The 19,277-nt window shown below is 45.4% G+C and overlaps 1 protein-coding gene and 1 long non-coding RNA gene across 3 annotated transcripts in view; one reads left to right on the top strand and one right to left on the bottom strand.

The window, feature by feature from the left end:
* Nucleotides 1-7,631, top strand: part of LOC122940466 — a 37,994-nt gene extending 30,363 nt beyond the window's left edge. The window contains exons 1-3 of one of the 2 annotated variants that reach the window (XR_006390287.1): nt 6,596-7,071; nt 7,300-7,443; nt 7,573-7,631. This is a non-coding gene — a long non-coding RNA (uncharacterized LOC122940466). Of the gene's footprint in view, nt 1-6,595; nt 7,072-7,299; nt 7,444-7,572 lie in introns of those variants that run through there. The other variant, XR_006390288.1, reaches the window with a different exon arrangement.
* The window catches only part of LOC122940401 (zinc finger protein 585A-like), a 245,560-nt gene that overhangs the window by 131,301 nt on the left and 94,982 nt on the right, over nt 1-19,277 (bottom strand). The window lies entirely within an intron of this gene.

Here is a 19,277-nt window from a genome sequence, read left to right as displayed (position 1 = left end):
CCACCTCACCACTCTGTGACTGACCACTATGTTGACTCCTCAATGCTGTTGCCACTCTCACCACTCTATCCCTGGGCCACTATGTTGATTCCTCATGTGGTTGCCCCCCTCCCCACCCTGTGACGGGGCTATTGTGCTGAATCCTCATGCGGTTGCCACCTTCCCCACTCTGTGATGGGGCCACTATGTTGACTTCTCTCGCTGTTGCTACCTTCTGTGACGGGGCCACTAGTGCCCCTGTTTGACCTTGTTGACATCACTATGTTTTTACCCTTCTTCTGATCTGCCTGTAATGAAAAGCCCCACGGATCCTGTCTTTGGAGCATCCATAAGGCCTGTATCCCTATTTGGCATCAGGATTGACTGATCATTTGGGAGCCGAAAGCAGGAGTGGGTCCAAAACACAGAAGACATGCAAATGTTCCAATCACGTGTCATCTCTGTTTTGGATGCACTCCTAGTTTTTTTTTTTTTTTGGCCTTAGCAATACTGATGAATTTCTGAGCAAATGCTGACCGACTGATGGTGGAGCCATAAAAGACAGGATCCGTGTTTTGGCGGGTTCTTTATGTCGGATCAGAAGAGAAGAGTAAAATAAACAGTGACTGCTGACACCCTCTCCACTCTGTCATGGGGATACTACTTGTATCAGCGTGTGACAGAACAGGTTCTGTAGAAATCCATGTGGAATCAGCTGTTGACGGTGTAAAAGGAATGCGCTCTTTCAGTCTATGGTAGAATCTTGGGCCACTGCAGGGTTCTTTATACCTGGCATTGACCTGTAAGGCTGAGTTCACACTTGAGTTATTTGGTCAGTTTTAGCGCTGTAACTGCCCAAATAAGTGACGTGTGCAGTGATTCTAGGAGCGACGCCTGTCATCTGCCTGTCATACTGACTGACAGTATTATTTCACTACCACAGCAGACTCCCTATGTGTGTTACTGCACGGCACAGTGTTCTACACCACTATACAGGACAATTCACTCATCTCTACCCAGAATATGACCGGGCCAGGCGGAATTCCACTGTCTCTGATGTTGGCGGTGCAAGATCACTGGCCCTAATTCATTTAACCCCTTAAAACATCAGTTACTTATTCAAATCAGTGGACTCTGATGAGGCAGAAGTTTTTTTTTTTATTATTCAGTTTCTTATTCGCATCTTTTGTATTTTTGTTGTTTTTTTAATGAGGAGAATTTATCACCAGTAATAGTGTTGCAGTGAGCGCCTCGAGGGAAAATCAGGTAAAAGCGGCATTAAAATACAAAAGACGGACACAAAATGGGCAGAAAAGTGTGATTTAAAGACTGAAATGAATTTGGGCACTGATCTCACTCAGGTTCTGGACACAAGAACTGGCAGCAAAGTGGACAGACGGACACTGTCGCTGATTTTAATAAGTAACTGATGTTTTTAAAGGGTTAAATGAATTTGGGCCAGTGATTAGCTCAAAATATGTGGGGCATCACCCTCTGTATGTTGGCAGTGTGAGATCAGTGGCCGAATTCATTTCAATATGACACTGTTATGGGAGCGCTGTGGATGTCACTGTTATGGGAGCGCTGTGGATGTCACTGTTATGGGGACGCTGTGGATGTCACTGTTATGGGGGCGCTGTGGATGTCATGGTTATGGGGGCGCTGTGGATGTCATGGTTAATGGAGCACTGTGGATGTCACTGTTATGGGGGGCGCTGTGGATGTCACTGTTATGGGAGCGCTGTGGATGTCACTGTTATGGGGACGCTGTGGATGTCACTGTTATGGGGGCGCTGTGGATGTCACTGTTATGGGGGCGCTGTGGATGTCACTGTTATGGGGACACTGTGGATGTCACTGTTATGGGGGCGCTGTGGATGTCGCAGCTATGGGGGGCGCTGTGAATGTCACGGCTATGGGGGGCGCTGTGGATGTCACGGCTATGGGGGCGCTGTGGATGTCACGGCTATGGGGGCGCTGTGGATGTCACGGCTATAGGGGCGCTGTGGATGTCACGGCTATGGGGGCGCTTTGGATGTCACGGCTATGGGGGCGCTGTGGATGTTACGGCTATGGGGGCGCTGTGGATGTTACGGCTATGGGGGGCGCTGTGGATGTCACGGCTATGGGGGGCGCTGTGGATGTCACGGCTATGGGGGCGCTGTGGATGTCACGGCTATTGGGGCGCTTTGGATGTCACGGCTATGGGGGCGCTGTGGATGTCACGGCTATGGGTGGCCGGTATGAAGCCGGGTAATTCTGCTCGTAGATGATAAATATATTACCAGGCTCCAAAAAGATATAGAAATAATAATGGAGAAGAAGTGCGCAGGTCTCCAGTGTGAGGCGCTGACGAGACAGAAATCATAGAACAGCGAAAGGAAATTCACAAGTAAAGTGACTGAAATAAACAATAGTAAAATCACCAACCGATATGACAGACGTCTGTAGGGGATGTGTCCTCTCCGACGCGCGTTTCCGCTGCTGCCTTCATCTTGGGGTTGGTGCTGCTGTGTGTGAGAAGCCTTTTATATAAGTGTATAATATAATACTCGCCACTTATTTTTTGGGCGCATGCGCGTACAGGAAGGAAGGAAACCCGGTTCCCAATGCCAAGAGAATACACAGGAGGCAAGTGGGACAGGAAGCGGTGGTCTCGTGCTCACCACGCCAGCACAGGGGAGGAGGAGCCAAGCAGAGTGCAGCGCATGCGCACATGATGAGGAGTATTAATGGGCCATATTGGAGAAGGGCAGAATGACCCGGGGAAACAGTGAGAGATTCTGGAATTCCTTGGATTTCTTCATTCAATCCCCCCGGTGTCAGAGTCCGCATCCTGACCCTCCAGAAGTTCAGAAGGCTCCTAATATTGATGACCTATCCTCAAGATGGGTCATCAGTATCGGATTGGCGGATATTCGACATCCGGCACCCCCACAGGTCAGCTGTATGAGGAGAAGGTGTGCGCTGTCTCCTGTCCTGCTCACCGCTGTCATGTCTATGGCAAGCAGGAAGACAGGCGGGAGACGGCAGGCGTGCACAGCGTGTACCTTCTCTTTATACAGCTTATTGACTGGGGGTGTCGGACCTTCCCCCCCCCCCCTTCCATCCCGATCTGATATTGATGACCTCTGCTCACCTATGATCTCGATGCGTGCTGGATCCTATAGTTCTCACGTGTGCCGGTACACTTACTTGCGCGTGTGTAGTAGGGATACAGGAACGCCGACTTCTGCTGCTTCAGTGTCCGGAATGGTATGAAGGATACGCTTATTCCTCTCAATAGGTTGGTGCCGCAATTACACTCGATGGATTAATACCGCAGTTACACCAGACGCATTTCTAAACTGTACGTTTTGTCCCTCGGTGGTTGCAATAGTATAAAAATGATGGACCAATCGCTCCTTATCCGGAGCTGTGCTGATACCAGAACCTGGGCCGGACCGCGTCAGGCTGTTTTTGTAGTATTCTAGTCATTCACAATGCACACCCTGCGGTTTCTTCAGTTGTTCTATATACCAACAAATGAAACCTACAAATGATGTAGATTATAAAATCCAATATATAGAAAATACTAAACATCCAAGTTGATCAACAAGTCATAAAAAAAAAAAAAATGTTTTATAAAATAGACACATGTAGTGTAAAAGGGCTAATGTGGTCTTCATTCCGGGGTGTTAGTTCGCTCTGCAGGTCTGTCTTCATTTTATTCTATATATTTTTTTTTTTATCAACTTATGTTTTGTATTTTATATATATTGGAATGTATATGAAGAGAAAGAGGCGGAGTGGCACTGCAGTGAAAAACGAAAACCCTTTAATCTCTGGTGTCACGGACAGGTCAGTGAGGGTGAGATCCGGGGTGCCTGCTGTGTGATTGAGAGCGCTGGCCGGTGGTGCTCTGTCCTACGTGCAACTAGCAAGTTACTTCCAGTAAACATAGAGACATGTGAGAGAAAAGGACGGCACTCACCCCTTCTTTGCGCTGAATCAAATCTTCTTTATTTGCAGTGGTGAGCGGACACAAACATCGGAAAGCAACCAGGTGAATGGGCGACGGCCGTTTCGCACCTAAGCGCTTCCTCTGGCCCGTAATCAGGTGCTCAATTCACCTGGTCTTTTTAAAAACAGTCAGCCAGTGACGTGGAAATACATGCGCACAAGCGGCATTACACCTGACCGGCGCTTACCGGTGTGCGTCACTGTTAACCCCGTCACAGCTGAATGAACAAAATCACATGCAACAATTAAAAACAATGTTCAAATATCATGACACCATGTAGCGAATGCTGTGAGGGCATGAGATGTTTACAGGAAAATACTCATGTCAATCTTATCATTTAACCCCAGGGGTCCAATTGCGTTGGAGCGCAATATCCATCTGCTCTCCCGTCTAAGGAGTTCTTTTTGTTTATCACCCCCCTGCGGTAAATTGTGCAAGATTTCTATGCCTGCAAAACTAAGCGCTGAACTATCCCCTGCACGTTCTTCTCTCATATGTGTAATTAAACGCTTGCAGCCTCTACCTGAGGAAAGTGAATTAAGATGCTCTCTAATTCTTTCATGGAGACCCCTAATAGTCTTTCCTACATAAAACCTGCCGCAACTGCATTTCAGGAGATATACAACATACCTGCTTTTGCAGGTGATAAGAGAGTTGACCTTGTGTTGGATCCCACCAAACTCTAACACCTTCCATTGGGGGTTAAATCTACAACAGGAACAATGTCCACACCTGCGGTTTCCTTTCGGGCCCCAGCTTTCCAGCCATGTGGCGTTTTTTTTTTCTATGAATCTGCTTGTCCCGCAAGGTGTGGCATCTCCTAAAGGCTATGATAGGTGTCGTATTGCACACCTCTTTTAGAACCTCGTCTCCTTCAAGTTTGGGCCAACTGTCCCTGATGACCCTCTTGATGAGGGGGGCCATGGGTCCATACTTGAACGAGAAGACAAAGGGGTGTGCTTCCCCCATGGAGCCCGTCTGCTGTGGGCCTACATTGTCACTGGGTAAAGGACACATTTGGGGTTTTACTTGTTCGGCCTTCTTCATGGCCTGGTTAAGTAATCTGAGGGGGTACCCCCTGGCCAGTAACCTATTTTTCAATTCTAGGGCCTGACGCTGATAGTCAGCCTCAAATTTATTGATTCGTCTCAAACGGACAAACTGGCCATAGGGTACCGCTCTTTTGACGCTTGGATCGTGGTAACTGGAATAATGCTTACGATAGCCCTCGGACACCAACTCCCCATCCCTTACTGAGATCTCCACATCTAGGAACTCCAGACGATCTCCCCCAAATTTATGCGTGAATGCCATATTCATGTCATTCACCTGATTAAGGTGTTGTGCAAATCTCAGGAAATCTGATTCCGTCCCTGTCCATACAATGAGTACATCGTCGATATACCTTTAAACAAGTATGGATATACTGAACAAAAGGGTTTGAGACAGTATATATGTATCTGTCTTCGAATCTGGCCAGATATAATCGAATCTGGCCAGACCTTAGAGTCTGGAGGAGATCCGACGTGTCCCTGACATATGAGGGTATGCTGCTAACCATGGGCCTGAGCAGCCAATCCACATATTTTGACAGGGGTTCAGTCACTGACCCAACCCCCGATACAATGGGTCTGCCAGGGAGGTGAGTCAGTGACTTGTGGACCTTGGGTACGAAGTACCACGGTGGTTTTGACGGGAAGGGGCAATAATTTTTCCGCCATTTTTTGTGACGGAGCACCTTTTTCACAGTGTTTGTGGAGTAAGCTCCTCAAAAGGCCTTGTACCTGATGCGTTGGGTCTGTTTGAACGGTCTCATAGACCTCTCTGTTATGCAATTGGCGGTGGGCTTCTGTGACATAGTACTCCTTTGTCATCAGAACCACATTGCCCCCCTTGTCCGCTGGTTTTATTATATTGTCATCTCGTGTTTGTAGCCACTTAAGGGCCTTTTCTTCATCGGCATCCAAATTCTTGGGTGCCTTGGGGTATACTAGTGCCTTCACCCCACTTAGCACCTTTTGCTGAAACACGTCGATGGGGCTCCCAGCGGGCAAGGAGGGATTGAATGTGGAGGGATCTGACCCCTCCCCGGAAATCAACCTCCTCTGTGTGTGTCCCCGTCATGGGGGTCCTGAGTGATGATCCCGTCATCCATTCTAAACACTCTATCTCTGTAGGATTAAGATTGGCCGTGGCACTAAAACACAAGGGTCCTATCACTACTGGTGTTTCCCCCTCCCTAGGTTCTTTTTTAGTGAGTGGAATCCTGCTGAACATTTTTTTCAAAGTGAGCTTCCTAACTGCCTTATATAAGTCGACTTTAAAACCGACCGGGTCAAATCGCTCCACCAGACTGTAGTTGAGCCCCCTGTTGAGGACTCGCTCACAGTCCGGTGGAAGCACTGAGCCAGTCAGGTTAATCACTAGATTCTGTATATATTTGGGGGATGGTGGGTCTCCTAATTCCTCCAGGACACCTGTTTTCTTTTGTAACCTTGCCTTTTGTGAGTTTTGGCCCTTGCCCCTCCCCCTTCTTGTGTGAGTCCCAAAGGGGGGGGGGGGTGTCCCCTGGGTGCCACCCGATATGGTGGGAGTCTGCGTGGGGGTGTCATCGGAGTGACTGGAGTCTGAGTCCATGGTCCAATAATCACTCCTCCTACGCGGCTGCCTTCGCTTCTTCATCCGATTGGTGGTATTCCAGGTAAACACTCTGTCCCCATCAAAGTCCTGTTTGTCCCGTAAGAACTTATCCCTTTTCTTTTCCTTGATTTCTTTTTGGGTGTTGATTAGCTTAGTGTCCAGGCGTCTTTCAAAATCACTATACTGTTTTTCTGTTAGACGGGTTGACAGTTCCGCTTTTGCCTTACTTAATTCCAGTTTTACGGAGTGATATTCTCTTTCATTTCTTTTTAAGACCATGTCTTGAATTTTTAGTGAGAACTTTAAGTGTGCATTGCGCCACTCCAAGGCAAAATCCGCGTCCTCCTGGTATTGTGACATGTCCTTATATATCCTGAGCCCTCTTGGGACCCGTCTGCTCTCTGCTCACCACTGCAAATAAAGAAGATTTGATTCAGCGCAAAGAAGGGGTGAGTGCCGTCCTTTTCTCTCACATGTCTCTCTTTTATATATATATTGGATTTTTTTGACATATCATGAAACTGCCTTGACCTCACACACGTTTCAATCCATATAAAAAGAGAGAACACAACATCTACACTTTATTATCTCCTCTGATGTCTCCTCTTATCTCCAGTTATTGTATTTTACATGAGATTTTGTAGGATTTTACATTGTGTCATCTTCTTTCCATTCAGGCTCCTACAATATAGGATCCGCTCAGTGGATATCTTCTATATAAGATCCTTCTCCTGATTGACCCGACAAGGATGGACAGGGACAATATGGCAGAGAGTATAATAAATCTCACCCTAGAGATCCTCTTCCGGCTTACTGGAGAGGTGAGAGGTTCTGATGATGTCACATTACATCATCTTCTCTATGTTACTAACAGATGGACATGACTGGAGAGGTGAGGGACTCTGGAGATGTATGGAGTAATATTTATTACTGTGTCTCTCCATAACCAGGACTACACAGTAGTGAAGAAGACCTCTAGTGAGCGCTGTCAGGCCCCTGTGTCTGAAGGATGGGGAAGAACCCTGAGCCCAATCATGGAGCCTCCACCTCACCCCCTGATACACGAGGAAATCAATAGAGAGAAGATCCTAGAACTCACCAACAAGATGATTGAGCTGCTGACTGGAGAGGTGACACTGCTGGGAATGCTGGGACATTATACAGGAACGCTATGAAGGGATCTGGGTGATGACTGCATCATTGTGTTGTCAGGTTCCTATAAGGTGTCAGGATGTCACCATCTATTTCTCCATGGAGGAGTGGGAGTATTTAGAAGGACACAAAGATCTGTACAAGGACGTCATGATGGAGGATCACCGGCCCCTCACATCACCAGGTAATAGACATGACTAAATACACACGTCCTCTCATTATCTGTATGTAAGGAATGGATTCAGTCACTTGATGTGTTTCCTACAGTTAAGGAAGAGATAAGAACACCGGAGAGATGTCCCAGTCCTCTCCTTCTACAGGATGGGTCAGAAGAACATCACAATGTCCCACAGGATAATCAGGTAGATGGAGATAAGGTCTCATGAAATGTCCCCTATGGTCTGTAGAAGGCTGTGAAGATCTTGTGTTCAGTCTTGTTTTATCCACCAGTATTATATGATTTATCCTTGTATAATGAGAAAGATGGAGATGGCAGGATTACAGCTGACCATAGACATTACATGTTGTCTGGTTCTTCTCACAATTTTCTGCCTGTCTAGACTTTTAAGATGGGCTTCTCTGTGAACTGCTGCACTTCATTATACTGTTTGGGGGCCACAAGGTGACATTATACTGTATGGGCCAACAATTTGTAACCCCTCCCCCATCAGTAAATTAATGTCTTGTGGCCCCCATACAGTAATGTCTTCTTGTTGCATCTGTATTGGGGCAGCAAGGGAGACATTATAGTTTATCAAGTGACATCCCCATGTGCAGTGCATCTTGCAGGCAGGACCACAGAAGACCTTTATTAATGACACCTGGGCCGTTAGGGTCTCTCACTTCTCTTCCCCCACCTTGACTTGGACACGGACTGCTGACTTTGCGCGCCTCGGAGCCGGGGGAGGCCGCTGCAGGAATGAATATGTACGGTACACATATGCACTATGCAGGGGTGGGCAGACACAGATTTAGGAGCAGTCAGCACGCATATGCCAAATACCGTGGTTATTTGAAAACAGCGATATCGCCATATCGCTGTTTCTTAATACCGCGGTATATCGTAAAAAGAAGATGGAATGGTCACTCTTATATGGAAATATAGGACACTTTATTGGGCATATATCATGGAATTGTGTGCAATAAAACTACAATAAAATGTTAAAACTAAATTTTGATCAATAATATATAAAAAAAATAAAATAAAACAAAAAGCAGTATTGAATGGGTGCTGATGGCTCCAAATGAAACCCCTCTCTATCATTCGCATCCAGACTTGTCCAGTCCCAGGTGCGATAGTTCTATCTGGTTTGCAGAGGTAGGTTGGTGCAAACAGCATTCACTCAGCTAAAAAATCCATATAATAGCAAAGTACATCAGATATAACTATACATCAGATATAAAGTGTATAATCCTATAAGCAATCAAAAAGAAATGTCACACTGTTTGGGATCCGTGAATGTCTAGATTTTTGTTGTTCACTTGTGTTTGAACACAATTTGTTAAACCGTCTGTATCAAAAGGCTGCTACAAACTGGTTGAATAATGTCAGTTTTCCTGCTGCTGACTGTTGCAATCTACTGTTTGTTTGGCTTGATTGTAGCAGAAATCATTACTTGAATAACCAGCAGTGGTTCATTTGATATGATGCTTCTTAGTATAATACCCACTACTGTGGGCTTACCTTCACCCGCGCCGTCGGTCAAAAAAGGGACTTACTGTTGAGCTCTTACTCCGTTGAATCTGCCGGCGTCCCGGCTATGGAGCTACTCACGTCCCACGTGTCTCTCACAGGTGATGTTAGAATCCAGTCCAAAGTGAGGATCACAGACCTTTCTTTTGCCGGCGCTGTTGGATGACGTGTCGCAGTCTTTTAAGATAGATGGATTTCTTTTCTTTGTAGTGCACTAGGTAGAATCGGAAAGTGGGGTATTCATCCAAGTTTGCTTGACGCCAGACGCGTTTCGGGGAGACGCTTCCCCTTCCTCAGTGGCATACCCCCATTCCTTAAATCGAGGTAATTTATACCCGATGATGGTTCTTCAAAAGATCCGAACTGGATTTGGAATTATATTTTCAAAAGGTGGTCTGGAGTTTTTGGATTCCATTCCAGTATTTTCATTCTGGTTTCAATGGGTCGTATTCTGATATTTATTGCTTATAATACTTATAATAATGTGGGTTCTCATTCCTCCCATATTTGCTATTATCATCATTTACTTGTACAATACATTTAAAAAATAAAATCCATTTAAAACAATAAATATATATGCACTCAAGGCAGTTTTCCCAAGCCTTGCGTGGAAGGGTTGTCCCTCCTCCATTGGGATTCTTTCTCAAAAAGCCTATTTTACCAAAAAAACATATTTAGCCAAAAAAAAAAAACGCATATGCGATTTCATTGCTTTTTTTCTGAATTTGATGCGTTTTTCTTTCCTATTACCTTTAAATCATGATTTTAGTTCATCAAAAGTGTCTGGAACATAAATATTGTTGTAAATTATTTTCTACAGACATTATTTCTAATTCTTTTTTCTTCTAAATGACTACATATCGTTGACAACGGTTTACCGCTCAACCCTAGCTTGAACATGAACCTCGGTAGATAAATGCATCATTATCTTCAAGGGTTTTGTACTCTAGGGTGGCAGTACCAAGTTCATACCACAGATTTCATTCTAACAAATCTAGACACAAGTCACCCTTCTTACTTGTATAGAGTATAATATAATATTGGCAGTTAATTATTGGAAAAGCTGTATATGATTATTTTTATCAGCACATATACCGTATTTTCCGCTTTATAAGAGTAGTCTGGGGGAATAGCTTTGTGTCCTATAAAGCGAATACAGCAGTATTACATGGCCGGCACATCGGAGGCCGTGCTGTGCTGCATATGCATAGCGGCCTGCGATGTACCAGTGACATGTGAAGAGGGGCGTTATCAGGGTAGGAGCAGCCATCACATATAAAGTGTATACAGCAGCCCCTAGCAGTGCTGCTTTGCTGAACTAGCAGTAATCACTTATCTGTAAGCAGTACTCTCCATGCACGCAGCGGTCAGGCCGGCAGCGCACGTCACTTACTCAGTCACGCTCCGGCCCCGCACACTTCATTAATGAATAGCGAGTACTGCTCACAGATAAGTGATTACTGCAAGTTTAGCAAAGCAGTACTGCTAGAGGCTGGTGTATACACTTTATATGTAATGGCGCAGATGCCCCTATAACACTGCCCTTCACAGATCCCCCTATAACACTGTCCTCCACAGATCCCCCTATAACAGTGTCCTCCACAGATCCCCCTATAACAGTGTCCTCCACAGATCCCCCTATAACAGTGTCCTCCACAGATCCCCCTATAACAGTGTCCTCTACAGATTCCCCTATAACAGTGTCCTCCACAGATCCTTCTATAACAGTGTCCTCCACAGATCCCCCTATAACAGTGTCCTCCACAGATCCCCCTATAACAGTGCCCTCCACAGATCCCCCTATAACAGTGCCCTCCACAGATCCCCCTATAACAGTGCCCTCCACAGATCCCCCTATAACAGTGCCCTCCACAGATCCCCCTATAACAGTGCCCTCCACAGATCCCCCTATAACAGTGCCCTCCACAGATCCCCCTATAACAGTGCCCTCCACAGATCCCCCTATAACAGTGCCCTCCACAGAGCCCCCTATAACAGTGCCCTCCACAGAGCCCCCTATAACAGTGCCCTCCACAGATCCCCCTATAACAGTGCCCTCCACAGATCCCCCTATAACAGTGCCCTCCACAGATCCCCCTATAACAGTGCCCTCCACAGATCCCCCTATAACAGTGCCCTCCACAGATCCCCCTATAACAGTGCCCTCCACAGATCCCCCTATAACAGTGCCCTCCACAGATCCCCCTATAACAGTGCCCTCCACAGATCCCCCTATAACAGTGCCCTCCAAAATATTTTGTTTTCTTAAGACGTACCTAGAAAACATACGGTAATTCTAACTCACCAGCAGTTTTTGAACGTTGCCCACACACTTCCATCAGGAGGTAGATTCTGTAGGTCTATTTGTTTGCAAGCACTATCCCGTGCCAGAGGGAGAATAGTGGTTTCCTAACTAAAAAAAGATGCCCATGAGCAAACCCTCCCTACATGTTTCACCAGGGCAGTGGCTTCATCAGGGGAGTTTGGGTTGTACTCAGGGGAAGCTCAAGGACCTGCCACATTTTATTGTAATCCTGCTCAAGCCTTTTTTTTCCCCATTGGAAAAGCAGTATAGGATTATTTTCATCAGCACATATAACGTCAACTCACCAGCAATTTTCTAGATGTTCAGAAGAATCCGTATATTTTATACCCTTTGATTATGGACACCTGGCAATGTGATCTCCAGTCTGACCACCAGTCCGAGGCTTTCTGACCTGTCAGACAGGAGATCAGTCTGTCCTGTGTGGCTGACGTCCTGTGAACTACAAGATTACAGCATCATTTAACAGATCCCTCTTCAGGGCTCGCTCCCCACCAGCTACTCCTCCTTGTCTTCTCTATGTCCCTAAACATATCATGCTGCTGAAGATATCATTCCTACATTATCCAATAAACTGGGAAAGCACATATTTAAACAGTAAGTTTCTGAAATGATTATTAATTGGATTCAGTAAGAATTTCACAAAAACTCCTCTGCATAGGGGTGTAGGAAAAGAGCAAGGGCAGACCCCAGCAGTGGAGGAGGTCTTTCTCCACACCCAGGTTCTGATAGGAGTGTGTATGTGTGATCTGAACGCTGTCACTATTATGTTATGGTGTACAGATCACGTCTATCATCTGATAGGATATTGGAGTGAGGTGTTGCCTCAAAGTGCACATGAAATTCTGGTGGGGGGGGGGGGGGTTGATCCACAAGTATTTTAGGGTGAATCTATAGGTATCTAGATTATCCAATATGTTCCAGGTCTAGTGGTCTCTATGTGGTCTGGCTGCAGGTTACCTACTGGATTCTTCCAAAATAGCAGAGGAGCACTCGATTTTCTGAATACTCGCTTTAGTTAGCAGTGATACATAGGTGTGGAGAGTGTCCACTCCTAAGGTCTCCCCTTACTCCTTTTCTACACCCCTAAGAGTGGAAAGTAGGTAAGGGGAGACCTTAGGAGTGGACACTCTCCACACCTATGTATCACTGCTAACTAAAGCGAGTATTCACAAAATCGAGTGCTCCTCTGCTATTTTAGAAGAATCCAGTAGGTAGCCTGCAGCCAGACCACATAGAGACTACTAGACCTGGGACATATTGGGTACTCTAGATACCTATAGATTCACCCTAAAATACTTGAGGATCAACCCCCCACCAGAATGTCATGCGCACTTTGAGCCAACACCTCACTCCAATATCCTATCAGATGATAGACGTGATCTGTACACCATAACATAATAGTGACAGCGGGACCCCCATAGTTTTAATGGATCACACTTGTATTTCCTTTTAGCATAAATAGTAAAAGTTATGTTTTATCTCAATAAGCGTGACCCTGTACAGGGACTATTTTTTGGGTTATCAATTCTCTCATTCAGTTTCTGTCAAGATCCCCTCTTCTGTGGAGCGCTCGTCCCCGCTACAGTCACATGTACAGTCACCTGGACTGCTTCAACTGTATCTATACCATGTGACTGCATGGGACTGGAAACATGTGACCATAGCGGGGACGAGCGCTCCTCGGTAGAGCCACCAACACTAGTTTAAAAATCGTCTACAGAGTCCTTGGCGACGGAGACAAAATGTATTTGGGCACGGGCAGTGGATGACAAGTTTAGGGACTGGACCACATGATCTTTGTGTAGAATTTACACAGGGAAGAGAACAGAACCGGTGAATGAAGTATATTAGTAAGTTACATGAATATAAGGCCTTTCCAATAATGTGCAATTGCTCAGCATAGCAGCAGAATGCTATTTGGGGTGCTGTGCTGGCAATAAGCCTATGTAGCAACTTGAGGTTTTGAGAAAGAAAAGCTGTAAAAAAAAGAACAGTTATAACTATGCCCTTACACAGTCCATCTGAGTGAAAGAAAAGTTTAGTTGCTCTATAATTGTGCCTCTGTCTTTAAATTCCAGAAAACACACTTGCAATTTTGCTAGTACTGTTTAATAATCTGTGTGTACAGAACCCCTGACTTTTCATTTATAGGCCTCATAATAAATTGTTTGGAAAACGGAAGACTACAAAATGAAAGACCCATGCCTCGTCCTCCCTGAGTTATAATGTGGGTGGTAGCAGCGGTATCAGTACCGGCCAGGAGTAGTAGTAGTTGGCCACAGTTCTCCCTGGCTCATGAAAAGTGCTAAATTATTATTGAGGACAAAGAGGATGGGATTGTGGACTGGGGGAAGTATGGGGGGGGGGGGGGGGACATTACTATTACTGAAGGCACTGTCAGAGGTATTATTAATACTGGTAACACAACCAGGGCATTATTATTGCTGGGTCCACTATAAGGGGGCATTAAACTACTAGGACACGTAGGGGGCCTTACAGGGGCTTTATAGCTATAGGGGTTTAGACGCTGTGAGTTTGTGTAGTGATCAGCGGCAGTGTACTACAACCCATTCAAACTTATTATGGGGTGGGGGCCCTATCCAAAATGGGGCCCTTAGAACTTTAGCTAAGCCACTGTGTCCTTATACTATTATCTGTGATAAGCAGAGTTCTAGTGGTGATAGATAATCAGTCCTCTCCTCTCCTGTGTTCTCCCCTGTCCTTATACTATATACAGTGATAAGGGGGCTAATCAGATGTCCTCTGTCCCTTTATACTAGGTACGGTATCTTCATGCCTTCAGTCATCCGAAAACTGATAGATAGAACAGGAAGACAGCATTAAAGGGTTTGTTCAGGAATAAGTAACGCTGGCTCAATTATGTCCATCTTCCAGTAAATGTTGTTTGCTTCCTCGCCAGCACAGACATGGTCACCTGCTTCCAGTCATTGGCTGCAGCAGAGCAGATGATTATGCCCATTCCGAGGTAAGTAAGCCATGGACCGAAAGAACCTTGGCTTACCGACTTCACAGCCCTGGGGCGGCCAGCAAGGACAACAGTTGCACAAACAGTGTAATGTTATATGCACACAATGTAATGTTAGGGATGGAATATAAGGGCTACTCTCCCTGCATTGCAAACTGGTTGGAATAACGAAGCAATCAGATTGGATTTATACAGGAGACCTGCAGATATTTGGGTCAGATAACTCCTGCTGTCCGGTCATTTTTGGTCGTCTTTACAGGTCATATAAAACCTACCACACGACTTCTCCAACCGTCTGATGACTTCTACAATATTTCTCTCACAGCTTGTGAATCCGGGTGAAGATCTGAACAATATTAATCCTACAGAGACATATGTGAGGGGTGATGAGCAGAGTACAGAGGACAGTCCTACAGATAACCGCCCAGGTGAGTAGTGACCACTAAGTAAAGCAGAGAAGACCCACAGATTCTACTCCTTCACTGGATAATACAATTTTATGTTACATTTTTAGGTTCTCTCTTCTGTAAGTTTTTTCAGCGTTACATTCACCAATTCAGCTAAAATTAAAATTAAATATGGATGGAAATGTGACAGCTTTATAGGTGATATACAGTATATATATGCAGGGCCGTCTTTAATATTGATTGATCTGCCCCTTTTCACCTGTACCGAGGAACACGTCAGGGCTGTCCCCTTTCCCCTTTGCTCTTCTCGCTATTCCTGGAGCCAATTGCATGTAAAATTAGAACAGATGAGGAAATATCTGGCTTCGGGTGCGAGGGGGAAGCTGACAAAATTAGTTTATACGCGGACGATATGCTGCTCTTTTTGGGGAAGGGGTATATAAACTTGCCTAGGGTCATGGAAAGTCTGGATGAGTTTGGATCCCTATCTGGATACGATATAAACTGGGAAAAATCTAAATTTCTTCCATTGAGACGCCCGGTTCCACGGGGCTACAATTTTCGGGTTAGTATACTGACCCCAGCAGACTCCCTACTGTACCTGGGTATCCAGATAGGGACCAAACTGGAACATTATTTGAAACTGAACATACTCCCAATAATAGATAAAGTTAGGGAAAAAATTAGAACATGGCTAAAGCTCCCTCTGTCACAAATCAACCGAATAGCGCTTATTAAAATGACATTATTACCAATGTTATTATATGTTTTCAACGCCAGTCCAATCACGATAGACAAGTTCTTCAACAAGTTAGAGACCCTCTTTAACGAACTGATATGGGGCCGCAAACGAGTCAGAATTAAGATTCAGTATCTGTATAAAGAAGAGGGTGGAATGTCCATCCCTTTTTTAAAAGGATATTATCTAGCTGCCCAATTGAGATGGTGTGTGAGGAATCGGAGGAATAAATGCATCTGTCTTCTTTTTGGGGAGCATTGTAGACTATGGTCGGATCTTTTTCATATTCTTGAAACCGCTATTTTCAAGAAGAAAACAATAACAAACCCGTTTTGTAGAATGCTTGGGTATATCTGGCAACAAATTAGAGATATGGCGGGCGTATCTGAAGCAGTTCTGTACACCCCACTGTGGGGGAATGCACACTTACCACAAATTATGCGATTAGGCCACGCTGAATATTGGGGAAAAAATGGGATATATTTAATTGCACAAGTTTTTCATCAAGGACTGATTAAGCCCTTAAATGAAATATTACCAGACATTACATTAGGATTTACAGATAAATTTCGATATGAACAATTACGTCACGCTATACAACACACGGAGAATAAGAATTATTTGAAGATAGTAAGGAATACTTTTTTAGATCTTTGTCAAGACATGACATTTAACACCTCCATATCACATATATACGCTAAGTTAAAATATGAACACACAAAAATGATCACATTTACCCTGCTTTCACACCTGAGCGTTTCTCAAACGTGCGTTTTACGCGCGTTTTTGTCGCGCATTTTTATGCGCGTTTTTTGTAATAGTAAACGCGCGTTTGACGCGCGTTTGTGTGATTGACTGCAGTGTCCTATGGCCACAAACGCGCGTCAAAACGCCCCAAAGAAGCTCAAGAACTTGATTATGCGTCGGGCGTTTTACAGCGCGATCGTACGCGCTGTAAAACGCTCAGGTGAGAACCATTCCCATAGGGAAGCATTGGTTTTCATGTGTTGAGCGTTTTACAGCGCGTTTGAACGCGCTGTAAAACGCTCAGGTGTGAACTTAGGGTTAGGGGTGAGGTTAAATGGGAAAGAGACTTACATAAAGGGGAACCTATAATCTGGAACACTGTGTACAGAAACATTAAAAGATCGACCGTTTCACCCGCTCATGCATGGATTCTTTTGAAAATCATACACCGCCTCTATTACACACCAGCATTATTGCATACCATTTATAAAGATAGGAAACAGAACTGCTATAAATGCAACAAAGACAGAGGAGATTATAAACATCTGTTGTGGGAATGCCCAGGGATAAATGAATATTGGATAAAAATATTTTGGAAACTGCAGGACTACTCCCCTATGAAGTACCAGGCATGCATTGAGTATGCCATCCTGGGCACACTCCCAGAGACAGACGAAAATAAAACAGAGCAGATACTGTGGCTTCGGGGCATTGCACTAGCCAAAATAATAATAGTGAAACACTGGGGCACCACGAAATACCCCAGTTTTCAGGAGTGGTTGGAGTGGATGAACAGAGTTAGGCAGTATGAACACACTCTAGCCCAAACAGCACGGAGGGAGGCAGTCTGGCAGCGGATCTGGGGTAACTGGAAATAATGTTAGTCGATGTGGACATGGCGGTTAAGTGGAGGAGAAGGGGGGGTAACTGGCAACTGGAAACAATAACAAGGTTAAAGATGCAGACACGGCAGTCCCGCGGAAAGAAAAAGGGGGGGGGGGGTGGAGGGAGGGATAGGGGGGGCCTATAAATAAAATAGAAACTCAGCACAGGTTTAGATGGAATTATTATTAATGCACTCTCATTTTACTGCTTTGTGATATTGAAATAGAAGAATGTTATATATAATTTTTTTGGAAAATAAAATATATTTTAAAAAAAAAAAAATAATATTGATTGGACCCTGGGCAAAAATTTACTTGGGCCCCCTGGATCCAGCCTTCCCACACCTTAGTAGGCAATCACGCCCTCCACCACAACACACACACAAAAAATCCACACATCTGGTAGAGTACAGTGAATGACTGTAAATACTTACAGTTCTGAAGACTCCAGCGGCTCAGGATCAGTGCTCTGGGCAGCTGGGCTCAGGCTGGAAGTGGGCACCGCTCTGCAGGAAAGAGACCAGGGTTCGGCTAAACCTAGTGTTACAGTGCACCCCACCACCCCACAGTATGCAGTATAGCACCCTATAGTATACAGCACCACACAGTATGCAGTATAGCACCCCACACTATACAGTACCCCACAGTATATAGTAGAGCAGTATAGCACCCCACAGTATACAGCACCCCAAACTATACACGATACAGCCCCCCACACTATACAGTACAGCAGTATAGCACTCCACACTATACAGCACCCACAATATACACTATACAGACCCCCACAGTATACAGTACAGCAGTATAGCACTATACAGGGCCCCCACACAGTATACAGCCCCCCACACAGTATACAGGCCCCAGACACTATACAGGCCCCCGCACAGTATACAGGCCCCCGCACAGTATACAGGCCCCCGCACAGTATACAGGCCCCCCACACAGTATACAGGCCCCCCACAGTATACAGGCCCCCCACAGTATACAGGCCCCCACACAGTATACAGCACCCCACTATACAGTAGTTTACAGTATATTAACATAACAGCCCCTGTCACCTTTTTCTGATGTAATCTTCACACAAAAAAGCCCCACAGTTAACTTCTGCAACACTCCTGGTAGGACCTGTGATGACCTCATAGCCATGTGACCAATAATATTGCTAGGTTACTGGTCACACGGTGATGATGTCATCTAAGGTCCTAGATCACAGCTCTAACACAGTACGATGCCTGGACTCAGTGTAGGCAGGCATGGCATGGCAGCACCCCCTGTGTATCTTACAGCCTGACACCCGGGGCAGTGTCTTGCAGGGCTCAAGAGGCAGCTGCCCTGGGCCCCCCAGGAGCAACTGGGCCTGGGGCAGCTGCCCCTTGGTAAAGACGGCCCTGTATATTTGATTATATATGATAGATATAGTCCATCCTCGGGAGAGGTCATTAATATCAGATTGGAGGCGGATTCAACTCCCGGCAGCCTTGTCGGTCAGATGTAAGGAGAGAACACAGTGCTCTGCGCGCTCTTAGGCCTCTTCCTGGCCATGCAATGTGACGTTCATCGGTCATACGGCCTAGGCACAGATTAGTCCCATTCCAGTGAATTGGTCTGAGCTGCAATGCCAAGCATAGCTACTATTCAACAGACAGCATTGTGCTTGGTAAGCTGTGAGGAGGCTTTGTATTAACTGGAGCTCCGGTGAGCACTGAGGCTTCCTCAGACAG

The sequence above is a fragment of the Bufo gargarizans genome, chromosome 6, assembly GCF_014858855.1.
Source record: "Bufo gargarizans isolate SCDJY-AF-19 chromosome 6, ASM1485885v1, whole genome shotgun sequence".
Lineage (NCBI taxonomy): Eukaryota > Metazoa > Chordata > Amphibia > Anura > Bufonidae > Bufo > Bufo gargarizans.
The sequence above is the reverse complement of the archived record's forward strand: the minus strand, read 5'-3'. Positions and strand labels throughout refer to the sequence as shown.